Raw genomic sequence first — 18198 nt, 5'->3', positions numbered from 1 at the left:
GCATTATAAAACTGGTCTCTTCAAATGATTTAAAGCAGACACAAATTTATTTTAGGCATATTTAATTTTTTTATAAATGTGTTATTTAATGTTTAGAATACTGTAAACACATGGGAATTTGTATTTACATTGTACTACTACGACAAAAACGATGTTGGATGCACCTTAAACAACATGCTAAATGTACTGTCACTTTAAATTTAGATGCTATGTTTTGGCTTGAAAACTGAGTAAAATGGGAGAAGGAAGCAGAGCGAAGTTTGTCCCTTTGCAGCCTCTATAGATAAACTGTTCGGTAGGAAATAGTTGTAATATAGCTTTGCGGGAACGATAGCAGTAGTGTCTGGAGTATGGATATTTACTATTTTAATTAAGCGGGTTAGTAAATACTCGTTTTCTAATGGAATTAAGTTACAAGTTGTTTCTAAAGGGAGGGAGCTGCGTTATGTGTGTTCCTGTTTATGAGGAGTTTCTCTGCAGTTTGAAAGTATTGCAGTTGAGTACTGCTTTGACAAAGAAGCGTGAGACTTCAAGCAGATAAATAGAACAGTGCTTTCCCTTTTTCTCTGTCAGTTATTAAAAGGGAGCAGCAGTTGTATTAATTTGTTTAAATATGTGTAGGATAGACCCTGTTTCTGTACTTTTTTGCTGGATTGTTAGAATGCATGCCTTGAGAATTCGATAGATCTGTATTTGCAAATTTAACTCTGAATCTTGTGTTGCACATGATTCTTGCATTTAAGATATTCGCTTCCAAATATGCTAGTGTCTTGACACTGTGCTTTCAGAGTGCAGCTTTGTGTTATGCATTGTTATTTACGGATGATGGACTTCTCTGTTAAATGCCTAGATTTTGAAAAACTGAAGACAGAACTTCTCTCAGATCTCCCAGGGAAATCGCAGCGGTGAACAATCTCCTGCTTCTTTCAAAACTTATTCAGTTGAATAGAACAAATCATTTTGCTGTAGCTAACTCAAGAGAAAACAAAATGCCCCACAAAAGGAAGCCATATGGTTGATCGTTATATGCTTGAAATGTTGTATAACCTTACTCCATAATAATTCATTGGCTTCCTTATGCAGTGTTTATTTATATTTAGGTATGTATTTATTTATTTTATTGATCAAAAATTTAGAGGCCAATATGTTTTGACTAGAGATGTAGTGGGGTGGGGGTGGAGTAAACTTATTTTGTAAAAGTGATTTGAATATAATTGAAAAAGTAGCAATGGGTACTTAAAGGGGATGCTGTCTGCATGCAGCGTAGTTAATAGTGCTGTTTGAAATGTCACTATTTTGCTTTCTTTCCACACAAACTGTGTGACCTCTGAGGAAGTTTTATATTAGTGGGGGGGCAGTGTGGGGGGTGTACCCCCTCCCTACAACAACATCCAGGGGCAATCCTTTAGGAAATACAGGAGCCATTCACAAAGATGAAGTATGCAAATTGAGATGCACTTGATTGCTACACATAAGTTCTATCAAAAAAGAGAGGTTAGATGGTGAAAAGAAATTTATGGGTTTTGAGGAAACTTGAATCTTTTGTGACTAATACTGTGTACTGGCTGGTTTTGACTTAATATGCTAATTTCACTTCTGACAAAACAATTCATAATCTATAATGTTGAACAAATTCCTAACAAAACGCAGGTGACACAGTGACAATGTCTGTAAATACCAAATAAAGTATTCTAATGGTAGGTTTTATACGTGCAAGCCTATTTCATCCAGTACACCAAAAACCAATTGTACACTGACACCATCCTTGTCTCTGTATTTGGCGCATATTCTTGTAACAGAAGCAGTACTGTATACCATTATTTATATATTTTCTCTCTGTTCAAAGCCTTAATTTGCTTTAATGTGTTCTTAGGTTCTTTGGTAGTTTCACTGGTCCCTTTGTCTTATTTCTCAGGCAGTAAATACAGAATTGATTACTAATTTGAAACAATGAGAAAATAGTTAGCTTGGTTCAGTGAATTTATGAAGGAATTAAGAAGGGGAAATTAGGGCATCCAAACTCATTTTAAGGATATGTTTTTGTTCTGAGACATTGAATGAAAACTTTGCAATCAAGTTTGTGGCAGAAAAAAATTACGCATCTTGAGAGAAAGGAGAGCATTAACTGAAGAATCACATGGAAATGATTAAGGAAAATAAAATAAGGTGTATTTGAAGGAATTTTCCCTCCATGTTGGAACACAAAATCATGAAACTGTAATATCAAAAGACTATCAAAAGAGCTCGGCTAAGCTTGATACCAGTGCAGATCCAGAAACACATGCTACATGGGTCCTGCAGGGGAGCAAGTGTGAGAGTTTGAGATTATGGAGTTCTGCGTTTTGGTCTTTGGATATTATGATCTCAATATTTTGTGTTTCAACATTTTCATAGTAAACCTCTGCTTTTAGCTTGGATAATTTAATTCAAAACTTGATATATTTTCCTTCAGTGCTTTTCAGAGATACCCATAAGGAATAAAGATGTGCATATATGTGTGTTAGTCTGGTTGGTAAAACAGACACAAGATGTAAATCTGAGATCCTTGAATTACACTGACTTGTTTACTAGAACGCTCATATACAGTTTTTATATGCAACTAATTTAAACCACTCCTACATTTCTGCCCTTTTTTGTTGAATGTTTTGTATTTCACTCAGATTGAGCCTGAATTTTTCTCAGTATCAAGCAGTGCACCCCCCCCCCCAAACAAATATACAAATGTACATGCATGCATGCATGCGATCACTATATGGTGGATCTTTCCAGTTTGCTTAGCCAGGTGCTAAAGGGTTAAGTGACTCTTGCCAACTGTGGTGCCAGCTTGTCTGCAGAGATTATTGCAATGCTCTTCTTTCAAGGCTTTGTAGAAGAAAAGTTAAACATATATCTTACTGAGTGAGGCATATCTAAACAAACTAAACTAGTTTTACTTTAAGGACTTTCAGTGATGCCTGGTATGGGTGGTCTGGTTGAATGGTTTGGTATGTCAAATTGCATGTTAGTAGGTACAAGGGAAATAGCTTAACAGCTCACAGCTCTGCATGTTAAAACTGTGAGATCACTGTTATTACCCAAGGTGAGTAACAGTCTGTTTAAACAATGGCTACCATACCTCTCAACTTCTCAGTATGAGAGATCTGGACACAGACAAAAGTAATGGTGGGGTCTAAGGCCCAAAATCAGGGACACATTTAAATATTGCTCTCAAACTTGGAAAGAGTAACAATGTGTGCATTGGCATGCATTTTCTCTAGGATTTGAAGTCTAAAACTCAAACGTCTGTCATTATTTAGTATGTATTATCCTCAGTGATTTGCCAGAAAACAACAAAGTTTGAGGGTACAGGCGAAAAATATGAGGCAAAGATCTAGACTTTCTATGAAAATCTGGATAGTTGAGAGAGGTATGATGGCTACTGTGTGTGTCAGTTTTGAAGTGACTTGTAAAAATCTTCATGCCCTCCTCCCAGCAGGAATTATAAGGTAGTAACACCTTGGTCAGTCAGTGCAGAGTACTGCTGTATGATTAATCTTATTGTGACATTCTCCATTTTCATAAGCATGGAACTGCTCATATGGCACTTCAGTAAACAGTACCACAATTACATTTTAAATAAACCAGGTATCAGTTTAGTCTTTTAAACTGATTTGGATAAAGTGAGATCAGCCTCTACTTCACTACATTGGCACATTCTAAGGACATACAGAAATGTTTTAGTTCCTAATATGTAAATAGGAGGCACAGTGGTGCAGTAGATAGCATTGTTGCCTCACAGCAAGAGGTTCGATTCTTGGCTGGGGTGCCTTGTTTGGGGAGTCTGTTTGTCATCCCTGTGTTATGGCTTTTTCTCTGTGTGCTGTGGTTTCCTTCCGATTGGAAATGGCATTAGTTGTGTGTGCTGTGTCAAAGAATAACCGAGACAGGTTACCACTGTGAGTGTGCAGTGTCGAAGAATAACCAAGACAGGGCTACCCACTGTGAGTGTGCGGTGTCGACGAATATCAAAGACAGGGCTACCCACTGTCAGTGTGCAGTGTTGAAGAATAACTGAGACAGGGCTACCCACCTAGCGGTGTGAACCTTGGTTCTAGGAGATTGTCACTGCTGAAGTGACATAATGACCCCATGTGCAAAAAAATGGGGGGGGGGGGCATGTTACAATTGCCTATGTACACAGAAAACCCTCTCCTCCTTCCAACAAACTCAAATGTATGTGAGAGATGCAACTATACAGCCAAACTAGAGGCCGAGCTCTCTCAACCCAAGACTGGCACAGTCAGGAGGAGAAGGAAACCACTCGCACCACAAAACTAGTCTCACATAGACCAATCGTATCAGCAAACAAGACACATAAACTCACAAAAACATATTCGGAGGCTCTAAATAAAAATCTGCCAAAGCAGCAGAGACCTCCAAAGCAGACATCCAAGCAACCGTTACCCCACAACAACTTTCACGTATCACATACTTCACAAAGTCAGTGTGCCACACAGTCGCAGCCCTTAAGGCTAAATAACACACCTAATACACTAGTAATAGGAGACTCTATTGTCAGGCACACTGACATCCCACTCACCAGACTGAACAAAGAGAAGGTCACTGTAAGCTGCCTGTCGGGTGCCATGATCTGCCACATAACACAAACACTCACGTCACTCCACAGCAGGTACAAATATGACTCTGTCATTGTCCATGTTGGTGTGAATGACATAAGGCGTACCTCCCTGGACTACATGAAAAGAGACATAGAGGAACTCTCTGATCATGTAGCTCAGGCCGGTATGACTCTGACCCTGAGTAGCATCTTGTCGTCACCAAGAATGATGCCACAGTATAAAGACAAAATGATCAATTTTAACAATTGGCTAAGCTTTTGGTGTCATTCAAAGTGGATCCAGTGTCTGTCAGCCTGGGATGACATGCTCGACAAGCCACGTTGCTTCACCAGGGATGGCTTGCACCTGTCACCCTTAGGCTTTCGAATACTGGCTAAGGCTCTTGCCACCCCCATAGTGCCTTTTTTAGGCGAGGCTCAAAAGACAAACCCACCTCCATAGACAATACCAGAAACAAAAAACTGAGGGTAATGCTACTCCATGGCGAAGTCTAAACCTCAAGATGCACTCACTCGAGGCACTCCTCAGTATGGAGAAAATCGATATCTGTGCCGTAACAGAAACCTGGTTCAAGGCTCCAGAGAGCACCCCAGCACTACCAGGATTCAACTCATACCATATTTTTCGGCCCCAGAACTTGGACCGAAATACTAAAGGCGGGGGAGTATCCATCTTCATCAAGGATACCCACATCTCCAGGTTAGTGGCACTGTACGAGGCATCGAAGACCATCCATGTGCAACTAACAGTGGGCAAAATTGCTTCAGTTTGTAGCCTGCTACAGATCACCCAATTTGTCTCAGGACCCCCACTCTTCATTCCTGAGAACATTGGAGAATATGAAGGTCTCACCAAACACCATGATATTGGGGGATTTCAACTACCCAAACATTGACTGGGAAAACTACTCCAAGTCCCAACTCTTTTTTGCCCAACGGTTCCTGGAGTTTATAAACTCATATGCCATGGAACAACTGGTCACCACTCCCACAAGAGGGAGCAACATATTGGACCTGGTCATCACCAACGTGGGGGCTCAATGTTCCACACCAGAGGTAAAACCCCTCGTTGGTAAGATCAGACCATAAACTAATCACAATGGACATCCACATCCTGACCCCACCCCCAGCCAAGGAAACCACTGTGAAAAATCTCTCAAAAGCAAACTTCACACTTCTCAAGACCGAGGTGGAAAGTTTCAAAGCCCCCGGGCTAATGGAAAATGCTACCCAAACCGCAGAATCCTTTACAAATGCATTCTGAGCAGCTACAGGAATGCATGGATCGTGCCATCCCAAGTAAAACCAAGACGCACTCCTCCAAAAACAGGAGGAGACCAGTCTGGTGGACCCCGGCCGTAAACAAGCTATACAACAGAAGGAGGAAACCATTACATGATAGGGCAAAATCCCAAAAAGGGAAGGCATCCCTGATCAGTATTAGCAAGAAACTTCTCTCCCTCATAAAATCATCAAAAGCCAGCTTCGAAAGAAAAATCGCCAAAGACTCTAAAGATAATCACAAGGCTTTCTTTAGCTACATCAAGAATCTGGGTGGCAGCTCTCGGATCTGCTCGGAGCTAGTGCAAAATGGCACAAAATACACTGAACCCACTGACATTGCCAACATCCTGGCGGACAGGTTCAGTGCAAACTCCCAAAGGGCCAGTGTCTATCCCAGAAGAATGCAGTCCCCCAGACATCACATACACACAGGTGAAAGCAGCCCTTTCCAAAGTAAAAAACACAGCATCAGTGGGACTGGATGGTATCCCGGGCTGCGTCTTACACGAGCTCCAAAAAGAACTAAACCCTCACATAAACTCACTGTTCCAACTTGGCCTTACCACAGGTTATGTACCCAAAGAATGGCGTACAGCAACAGTAATCCTGCTCCACAAAGGTGGTGCCACAACGGATCCCGGGAACTATCGCCCTATAACCCTGACTAGCCTGGTCTGCAAGGCTATGGAGCGCATCATTGTGGATTTCATAAACAAGGACATTGGGAGCCTCCAGACACTGGACCCTACGCAATTCGGCTTTAAGGGTAGATCTTGCCTCTTAAAGCTAGTTGACTTCTTTGAAACAGCTACCAAGGCCATAGATGAGGGAAAGGTAGTCCACACGACCTACCTGGACCTCGCAAAGGCCTTCGACACAATACCCCACTCTGGCATCATAAATAAGCTTACCAGCTTAAATATCAACCCATATGTCACAAGATGGGTTGCAAACTGGCTCAGGGATAGAACTCACATGGTCAGAGTTGCTGGTGCCATGTCCGACTGTAAACCGGTTACAAGTGGCGTCCCACAGGGCTCAGCCCTGGGACCCCTCTTGTTTGGTATATACTTCTCTGAGGTACAGGCAAGAACGGGAGGACTGTGACTAACCAAGTTCGCAGATGATTGCAAACTAGGAGCCATAATCGACTCTCCGGCTGACACAAGCATCCTCCAGGAAGGGTCTTACGGAGACGGATACCTGGTGTTAGAACCATGGCCTCAAGCTAAATGCCAAAAAGTGCATAGTCATCCCCTTTGGGAAAAACAAAGTGCCCACAAAATACCACATTGGAGGTAATCCACTAAGTACGGAAGAAGTAATTAGGGATCTGGGGACCCATGTAGATAGTAACCTCTCCTTTGACAATCACATTGCCAAAGTGGTTAGAAAAACCTTCTATATAGCTCACCTAATCACAAAAGGGTTCACATCTAGATCAAGAGAGGTCATTGTGCCCCTCTATTCATCACTCATCAGACCCTTAATTGAGTACAGTGCCCCGTTTGGGATGTATCTTACCCGACACCTGCAACAGCTGGAGAGACCTCAAAAGTACCTCACCAAGAGGATCGTGGGCCTCAAACAGATGCCCTATGCAGCTCGACTAAAGAAACTCCAGCTCTACTCAGTTGCTTACTGCCTACTCAGAGGCAATCTCTGCCTGACGTACAAGGCCATGTCTAACCCAGAATTGATGGACATGCTCCACCTCAAGAAAGCCAAATCCATTAGAGCTACATGCTCCAGGGATTTAAACCTCAGCATAACAATAAATAGGACATGCTGGAGGGATAAATTCATATCCCAGAGGTTTCCCTCGCTCTGGAATAGAATCCCAGTCCATGTTAGGCAGAGCCCCTCGCTGACCCTCTTCAAGAGAAATCTTGATGAGTGAATGGGAAATCGAAAATTTACTCCTGGGATCACTTCTGTGGCCGTGCTGGACAGAGGCTCAGGAATCTAGTCTAAAAGGGTGGCGAAAGCCAACACATTCTGGCTAGGCTTATAAATGCCCTAGGGCAGATAGTCTAGTACCTACCTATGTTTGGAATGGATGGATTTAACTGGCTGTTGAACACTAAATCTGAAGGAAGTTGCAGAATCTTTGTAAGTTGCCTCTATAATGCTGTCCCTGCAGTATGTAATGGAACTAAATTGTACGGTAAGTCAGCAAGACCTTTTGCTTTTCCATATAATTAAAAGTAGTAAAGAATGCAAGGGCAAGGGAACCTTGCTTTCTTGCGGTCTTTTTTCACATGCTGCTTGCTTGCAGAGAATAAATAAATAAATAATAAAAAAGGGAAGGTGGCAAGACTGTCAGTTTTATAGACTGAACAATAATACTAAAGATTTCAGTTTTCTGTATATAGACTTACAGTGGGGGCCAGTTTCCAAAAGACCTGCTTTCAGTTTAAGTGGTCACTTATCCTGAAAGCAAGTCTTTTGAAATCAAGTTCAGAATGTGAACATTGCTATGTACAGCACACACTTTTTTTTTTTAAATAATTTTGCATCAGCCTTGTGTATATTTATTCTTTTAGTGTGGTCTCATCTTTTGGAAATGTCATTTCAGAACTGCTTTTGAAAAGGAATACCCTGTGGTGAGCCTATTCTATGTAATCTAAGGGTTAATAGGTATTTATTTTATTTATTTATTTAACATTTGTTAACTGGGAAAGTCCTACTTGGAATGAAGCCAATTTTCAGCAGAGGCCTGGGGAGAAACATTCCAGACGCATGTCTTTGTAACGTGGGAGGAAATTGGAGCACCCTGAGGAAACCCACACAAATGCAGGGAGGACATGCAGACTTCACATAGAAGGCACCCCAGCCAAGAATCGAACTGTAAACCCTCTTGCTGTGAGGCAACAGTGCTACTACCACTGCGCCATCCTGTAAGATTTAGATATTTGTTTATCTAGTTCCCTTCTCAGAAAATAAACCAGAGCTCTGAGACTGACAGCATGTAGTGTAGTCAACTGAATCAACAGAGAGATGTCATAAATGAAGCGTTACCTTTAGCGTTTACTATGAACAGCAGTTATGTTGCTACCTGTCATTGCTGCTAAAATCCATTAAACAGTATGCAATACTTAATATTGCAAGCCATTAAAGAATGCTGAAATACACAATACATCACTGAATATGTGATAAAGGACATTAATTCATGTTTTACTTTATCTTTTGTTGACTGGGTTACCCCTAGGTAACAGTAGGTTAGCTGCCCCTGTTCAGGGGAGACCCGAGCTGGTATTTAAACTATTTATGGATCTGTTTTCAGGAAAGCTGCCATGAAGTCTTGTCAGAGTAGCTCAATTACCAGAAATGATCAGGAACATAATAATAATAGCTAAAAGGATGGCAAAGGTGATGCCAAAACTGATAGATATGGATCAATGTGGTTTTGTAGAGTGGAGGCAAACTTGATAACATTAATGAAACAACGATGATTCAGAGGGAAGCAGAATGCAAAAATATTCCTGCTGTTGATGGGTCTTGACGCAGAGAAAGCATTTGACAAAGAAAGCTGGAATTTTATGAGTAGAGTAATGGCAGAATTTGCATTTCCTGACAATAATAAGGCGGATTAGAAGGATATATGAGGGGTCTGAGGCAAAAATCTAAGTGGGAGGGTTCCTCTATGGTAAGTTGTGTCTGAAGAGAAACAGGTAGGGGTGTTCTCTTTCCCCCTTTGTTATTTGTATTATACTTAGAACCACTGACAAAGAAAATAAGGGACTTAGAAATTCAAGGATTTAAATAGTATGGTGTTCAAGAAAAGTTGGCTTTATTTGCAGATGTTATTTTTGTATCTGACTGAACCAGAAAAGGATGTCTTGGTGCTGTGGTACATTCTCAGACAGTTATTTTTCTTTTTCAATATATAAAATTAATGAAGATGAAACAAAGGCTGTAGCTGTAAACTACATATCCACAAATACTTTGGTTCGGTAATACCCATATTTGTGGGGACATGATAAAATTAAGTATTTAGGCGTATGGATTAAAAAGGATTATGTTATGGCAATGAAGCATATGTGGGAAGAGACTGAACAAAAGCTAATACAAAAAGTGACAAAATGGAAGCTCTTGCCTATGGATAGCATGATACAAGAAGTAAAACATGTTTTAGTCTGTTTAATTTTACACACAGGTCAGCCAAACTTTATCAACCAGAGCAGAAGTTTTGGATATTAATTAATAAACAGTTGAAGGTTTTTATCTGGGACGGGAAGATGGCAAGAGTCAAGTGGTTTAAGTTGATCCTCCTAACCAGAACAAGGAGAGTTAGGATTACCTGATTTTAAGGGATATTTGGGAGCTATACAGTTAAGGCTCTTATACATAGCACAAGCAGAAAGATACAATTCAAAATGGAAAGGAATGATGATGAAGAATTGAGCGGGTAATTCAAGAAATAAGGAAAGAGTGGGATTTTGGATACAGATCCTTAAGGAGAATAAAACAGTAGCCATATGGAATATTATATTTATAAAGTAGCAGAAAGTATGCTAAGAACTAAGCCAACATGGAAACGGAGAAAGGAGATTCTTCCGCTAGGGATGACTGCAATTAGGTACAGAGAATAGACAAGGGGGCTGGGATTTACTGGAGGAACCAAGGCATTATGAACAAATAGACAGGGAAAAGGTAACAGAATGGGAAGAAGCCAAGAAGACATTTGTACTGCAGACTAGAGATTGCATTCCTTATCAGGAATCAATATGAGTACAATGAGAAAGGGATAGGGGAATCCTAAATGAAAGGCCTGCACTGGTTGAGTTTTTAATTGAATCTAGAAAACAAGCTGCTGTTAAAGGGATAATTAGTAGGGCATCAGTGGAGGTCAGAAAACATTGGGAAAACAGATCAGATAAGCAATTCACAAAAACAGCAATGGAAGAACATGTGTACAATTCCCAAATATGCAACAAAATCTAGAAGATTTAGGATTTTTGCCCAGAAGTGTCTGCATAGATACTTTTATACCCCTAGCAGACTCCAAATAATTTTTTCTCAAGTAGATGGCAAATTTTGAAGGAGTAATGATGAAGAAAGAAGTACTTGGTAGCATATGTTCTCAGAGTGTAATGAATTGGTAGACATTAAAAATTCCCCACAGAGCACTCTTGTTAGGAATAGTGGGTGAGCAAATTACTGTAACTAAGAAAATGATTTTTTTGAGCAGTGTATCAAAGCCTTTTACTGCCTGTGGTATGCTGTATGTTGCACGGATGCTCCTGACGTACATAGGGCATAAAAGTGCCGTCCTGACGTACCAGCCTCAGAACTTCTCTGCCACCAGGCTGAATGCCATTTTTGATAGTCAGTCTGCTCACCCGTGTTTACTGGTGTATCAAGCCATTCAGATTAGTGCCCCCATTGGGGTTTTCTTTTTCTTATTTACTGCTTTTTGCTGTGGTTTTTTCATGTCATCCAGAAAAGGCGAGGGGCAGTGGGGGAGAAAAATTCTACTTAAAGATAGTAATGATCAGTGCTTGTTTTGTTTAGGCCCTACTCGTGATCATAACACTTGTACCATTTGTCAGGCCTTTGTGTTTGACTTTACGTGGTCATCTGTCTTTTGCTATTTATTTAGGAAAGCAGGATCTGAAACTTTTATCTAAAGATGCTATGGAGGGAACTTCTAGACCTGACGAGTCTTCACTGAAGAGAAAGGCCAAATAACCAAGTTCAGACTTTTCTGCTGTGCCTCTTACATCAGACGTTTCTCAAGACTGAAAGCATAGAGGTTCATCCAATTCTAGGTTCAGATTCTTCATCTGAGACCACTTCAGAGGCCACCATGGATCTGATAGGCACATCCTTGGATAGGTAAGTATATAATACCATTAAAGATTAACATTTCTCTAACTGTTTGGCTTTTTCAAGGTTTAAGCATAATGTGTGCACTTCAGTGTGTAACCTTCCATGGCAAAAATAAGAATTTCCCTTATGGAATTGTTCACGATTTTAACTGTAGTAACATTTGTAAGAAGGCTTTTACTTGACATGGTATTATGGCATGCGTCCAGCTCCAGTGTAATACATGTTTAGCCATGGACTGCAAATAGCCCTGTATATTATGGCTATGATGCTACCTAATAAGCTGCAATTCCCATACACCTTCCTTTGCAATGCAGAAATACCCTTTACTATGACTAATTGCTATTGAGCAATATTTAAAGTCTATCCCTAATTTTGGGCCTTTGTTGCACCCCCATTATTTTTGGCTTTGCTCAGAATTCTTGTTACCAGGTTGAGAGGTATGGTATGTCGTTAAGGAATAATGCCTTCAAAAGAATGCTGCTGAATTCTGACATCCAGCAAGAGTCAAATGTTTTTGAAGTCCAGTAGACAGGCTTCTATTTTGTACTCGAAACCTAAAAAAGGAAGCCATACAGTTGGTGTTGAGATTTTGCAGATCTGTTTAATAACCTTTTCAACATATTTCTAAAAGAAAAGAAGCATTCATTAATAACAATATCAAGTTACTCTACAAACATTAAAAGTTACTCTTGAGTATTATGATTTGAAGTTGTGTGGTTACAAAACCTACAAAGATAGGTGTCAGAATGTACATTTTTCTAAATTGGTTTCATTTTGCATCAGTTCATTAATGTATTTTACTAATTTTATAGGTAGAAGTAAAACCTGGCACTTGATTAGTTCAGTACAGTCAATATCTTTAGATTGCAAGAAGTATTTGAGTAGTACTCCAGGGTCTCTTCCACCTGTTCCCTACTCTCACTACAGATCACAATGTCATCTGCAAACATCATAGTCCACGGGGACTCCTGTCTGATCTAGTCTGTCAACCTGTCCATCACCATTGCAAATAAGAAGGGGCTCAGAGCTGATCCTTGATGTAATCCCACCTCCACCTTAAACGCATCCGTCACTCCCACCGCAGACCTCACCGCTGTCACACTACCCTCGTACATATCCTGTACCATTCTTATATACTTCTTTGACACTCCTGACTTCCTCATACAGTACCACAACTCCTCTCTAGACACCCTGTCATATGCTTTCTCTAAATCCAAAAAGACACAATGCAACTCCTTCTGACAGTCTCTGTACTGCTCCATCAACATTCTTGGAGCAAACATCGCATCTATAGTGCTCATTCCTGGCATGAAACCATACTGCTGATCACTAATCATCACCTCCTGTCTTAACCTAGCTTCCACTACTCTTTCCCATAACCTCATGTTGTGACTGATCAATTTAATCCCTCTGTAGTTATTACAGCTCTGCACATCACCCTTATTCTTAAAAGTCCGTACCAAAACACTTTTTCTCCATTCCTCATGCGTCTTCTCACTTTCCAAGATTTCATTAAACATTCTAGGTAAAAACTCCACTGCCATTTCACCTAAACACCTCCATGCTTCCACAGGTATGTCATCTGGACCAACAGCCTTTCCATTCGTCATCCTCTTCATAGCTATCCTTACTTCCTCCATGCTAATCCACTGCACTTCATGATTCACTATCCATACATCATCCAACCTTCTCTCTCTCTCAATCTCTTCATTCATCAGCCCCTCAAAGTACTCTTTCCATCTACTCAACACACTCTCCTTGCTTGTGAGTATGTTTCCCTCATTATCCTTTATCACCCTTACCTGCTGCACATCTTTACTAGCTCGGTCCCTCTGTCTAGCCAATCGGTACAGGTCCTTTTCTCCCTCCTTAGTGTCCAACCTTTCATACAACTCTTCATACACTTTATCCTTAGCCACCTCTCTCTTTGCCGTGCACCTCATCTCCTTATACTCTTGTCTACTTTCTTCATCTCTCTGAGGTGGAGATATGCTCTAGAGAGAAGAGGAATGAAGGTCGGTAGAACTAAGACAGAATATATGTGTGTGAATGAGACGGAGGATAGAGGAATGGTGAGGATGCAGGGAGTAGAGGTGGCAAAGGTGGATGAGTTTAAATACTTGGGATCAATAGTTCAGAGTAATGGTGAGTGTGGAAGAGAGGTGAGGAAGAGAGTACAGGCAGGATGGAGTGGGTGGAGAAGAGTGTCAGGAGTGATTTGTGACAGACGAGTACCAGTAAGAGTGAAAGGGAAGGTCTGCAAGAGAGTAGTGAGACCAGCTATGGTATATGGGTTGGAAACGGCAACATTGACACAAAGGTAGGTGTCAGAGCTTGACGTGGCAGAGTTGAAGATGTTAAGATTTGCACTGGGTGTGACAAGGATGGACAGGATTAAGAATAAGTATATTAGAGGGTCAGCCCAGGTTGGAAGGTTTGGAGACAAAGCAAGATTATGTTGGTTTGGACATGTGCTGAGGAGGGATGCAGAGTATATTGGGAAAAAGATGCTAAGGATGAAGCTGCCAGGTAACCGTCAAAGAGGAAGGCCTAAGATAAGGTTTATGGATGTGGTGAGAGAGGACATGCAGATGGTTGGTGTGACAGAGCAAGATGCAGAGGACAGGAAGAAATGGAAACAGTTGATCCACTGTGGTGACCCCTAACGGGAGCAGCCGAAAGAAGAAGTGTCAAATAAATATCCACAGAATATAGCAATAAACATTTGATAAGTATTGTAGTATACTCAAATATTGCAAGAAATATTTAAATGGTATTTCCATGTAGAGATACATAAATTAACGTTTAAATATTTTGTTTTGAAATGTCTTGAGGGAATATATTACATGCTTCAAAAGAAAATACTGGTAGATCACCTAGTAAAGCAGTGTGATGGTATATAGAAGGTTATTCAGAAACTCTGAGATTCACTACCAACTCTGATTCTGTCAGCTTTTTTGTTTTTTCTTTCATTTTTAACTTTTTTTGTTCCTACTCCCCCCTCCCCATCCACCACCATGGTAATTGAGCTCCATTTCTAAAAGGCCCATTCATACCTCCCTTCCCCTGGAATTCAAGGACATAGGGATGTGAAAGCCATTGATCTTGGGTGTTATCCAGTAGTAGTAGGAGACTTCCAAAGATAAAAAAAGTATATACCAACAAACTGCAAAGGAAAGGCTCAAAGCAGGCAGCAGTACAGCAACAAAGAAGCAGAGCCAGATCACCACGACTGTGCAGGATGACCACAATAGTACTCCAATAAAATACAAAAATCTTTATTAAAGAGCTCAAAGTAAGTGCTTTCACGACCTCTATGATCGCTTCATCAGACTACATCAAAACCAACAGTTTCTCTGCTTAAGTGCATGTGTCAATTAACACCATATAAATTAATCAAGTCATTAAAAAGACAGTACATACAGACAGTATGCAATGAACCATATATAAAAACATCATATAAAAAATATATAGAACATATTAAATAGCTGTCTTAATCAAAATAGATCGTATTATACACATATATATATATATATATATATATATATATATATATATATATATATATATAGTCTCATTAACGTTTTAAACTTCTTGCTTTAAGAAACGGCTTCAAAGAAACCATTTCGTTAATGCCGAGTGGTGTATATGCATTTAATTTAAGGATCCACTTTTGTTCCAAAGCTTCAGTGCGATTCTTAATATCACCACCTCTCTTCCCTTCTAACAAGATATCCAAAACAAAAAATTTAAAAATATGTAAACTACCTTCTTGTTCTATATGCTTATAAAGAGCACTAGTAGTTTTACAATTATTAATATCCCTATAGTGTTCTTGAATGCGCTCCTTAAGCATGCAATTTGTCTTGCCTACATAGTAGGCATTGCATGCTGTGCAAAAGGCAAAATATACTAAGAGGAGAGACGACCAGAAGAAATGCCATTACTCCCTTTTCAACTGCAAGAACCGCTGCCTATCAAGGAAAGATCGAGGAGCCGTGGAAGGAGAGGCAAAGGCCTGAACAGGCAGAATGTTCCCACACAGCAGCAGAGATTTTCCAGGAGCCAAGTTTCAAAGATTTGGTCCTGAATATATCTGATATTACTTTAACTGAGTCACAACTATCTGTTTTAAATAGAGGGTTATCTTTTATCCCTACCCAGAAGACTGACTTAGCAGATATTCTACAAGAGTTGAGGCTTTTTGCCAGAACACCTACGTTAAAAACTATGGGAATACTAATACTGTACGTCCAACCTTTTCTAAACCTAGTAGTTTTGTTCCAAAAATGCACCCGGTAGTCGATACTTTTGTTGCAGTATGTGAGACTGAGATTAAACATATTTTTGCAGACAAGACTCACTGTGGTTATTATAATCTTAGTAAAACTGAAAATGATGCATTATATGATTTGAAACTTCTACAATCCATTGAAATCAAACCTGCTGATAGAGAGGGAGGGTTAGTAGTACTTAACAAACTTAACAAAGATTTATCTTTCACAAATGCTTTTACTATTGAATGATGCTGATACCTATCAGAAAATTACCTCTATACAAGCTAAAGCTATTTTTGATAGTGTCTGTGATTATTTTTGACCTTCTAATTGAAGGAAGATTAACAGAAGAATTGTTTAAATATTTTATTGTTGATGCACCTTTGTACCCCTCTATTTATGGACTACCTAAAGTCCATAAAAACCTTCATACCCCCCCCCCCCCGATGAGACCTATTGTCTCCAGCAGAGGCTGGATAACTGAGCCTCTATCAATTTATGTGGAAAAGGCTTTACAACCAGTACTTGTAGTAATGTTTTAAGGATACCAACATGTTTTTGCATAAACTGTATAATGCAGTTAGGAATACCACAGAACAATTTTTTTTGTTACTATGGATATTACATCGTTATTCACGGTGATCCCCAATGCCGTGTGCATTGAGAATATTAGGCATTTATTATTTTCCAAGCAATTTTATTCTAGTGATAAAGTGAATTTGATATGCTCTATGTTGGAGATTATACTGGAGAATAATATCTTTTGCTTTGGTAGTGATATGTACCTTCAGAAGATTGGCGTAGCTATCGGGACTCCTTGTGCCAATAGCTACGCCAATCTAGCCCTGACTGAATAGGAAAATACCTCCTTCTTGACCCACCCAGCCTTTCAACAACATTTGAAGTGGTACATCCGATTTGTGGATGATGATTTTCTCTTGTTGACAGGTACACGAGATGAGTTAAATATCTTTATTGAGTTTTTGAATACCACAACATCGTTCCTAAAGTTCACTAGCCAGGTGTCCTTGGCAGAAATAGATTTTTTAGATGTCAACCTTAAGAAAAGTGACATCTTGGGTATTCAAACCAGTATATACAGGAAACCCACTAGGAGAAATGCATTGCTGCATAGAAGCAGCATGCACCCTAAATTTGTTAGCAGTAATGTAGTATGAGGACAGATACTGAGAACTATGAGACTCCACAATGACTATGTCCAACTTCGGTCGGCATTGGATAATTTTAGGGAATGATTTTAACAATAGAGGTTATTCAAATAAGATGTTTTGCAAGCAAGTATCTGAACTAATGATAGAAAGGTCTTCCAGAGGCAAACCTTTGTTTCTGGATAAAGTAGATCATAATATAGAACAAGATTTTAGTGAACAAAATAAACTTAGATTCCCACTTACATATACTGGGGACATTGGGATATTTTGTGATGTGTTCAAACAGAATTTGAATATTTTAAAGACTATAGGTGAATTAGATGGACTATTGGATGATATACCTAGGTTTGCTTTTAAAAACAAGAAAAATCTCAAGCATCAACTATGTTATTTAGACAGACAGAATAGTTCCACTAGGATGTCACAAAGGAAGGGCACTTATATATGCAGGAATTGCAAGGCTTGCCAATACGTGCATTCCTGCTTTAAATGTATTCACACAGCTCCAAAGTTTGAAATAGTGGCTACACACTATGCTGATTGCAAGACTAAAAACTTAGTATATTTTGCCTTTCGCACTATGTAGGCAAGACGAATTGCATGCTTAAGGAGCGCATTCAAAAACACTATAGGGATATTAATAATTGTAAAACTACTAGTGCTATTTATAAGCCTATAGAACAAGAAGGTAGTTTACATATTTTTAAATTTTTTGTTTTGGATATCTTGTTAGAAGGGAAGACAGGTGGTGATATTAAGAATCGCACTGAAGCTTTGGAACAAAAGTGGATCCGTAAATTAATATATACACCACCCGGCATTAATGAAATGGTTTCTTTGAAGCCCTTTCATAAAGCAAGAAGTTTAAAACATTAATGTGAAATGTATATATTTTATACATATATATAATTTTGATAAATCCAAACTCGAACAGCATAAACAGAGTCCTATGGCAGAGGCGATGTCAAAGCCAAGACAGTCTCCCAAAACTCCAAGATAAAAATAACGAGTG

At 39.7% G+C, this 18198-nt stretch overlaps 1 protein-coding gene across 2 annotated transcripts in view; it reads left to right on the top strand.

Annotated features, from left to right (window-relative positions):
- The first annotated feature begins 248 nt into the window (after positions 1-248).
- The window catches only part of DCLRE1B (DNA cross-link repair 1B), a 76608-nt gene continuing 58658 nt past the window's right edge, over positions 249-18198 (top strand). For both annotated transcript variants that reach the window (XM_044076867.1, XM_044076865.1), the window contains exons 1-2: positions 249-378; positions 11508-11743. The gene's annotated coding sequence lies outside the window, so the exon portion shown is untranslated. The remainder of the gene's footprint in view (positions 379-11507; positions 11744-18198) is intronic.

The sequence above is a fragment of the Protopterus annectens genome, chromosome 7.part0 (assembly GCF_019279795.1).
Source record: "Protopterus annectens isolate FY-2018-M chromosome 7.part0, PAN1.0, whole genome shotgun sequence".
NCBI classification, from domain to species: Eukaryota; Metazoa; Chordata; order Ceratodontiformes; family Protopteridae; genus Protopterus; species Protopterus annectens.
The sequence above is the reverse complement of the archived record's forward strand: the minus strand, read 5'-3'. Positions and strand labels throughout refer to the sequence as shown.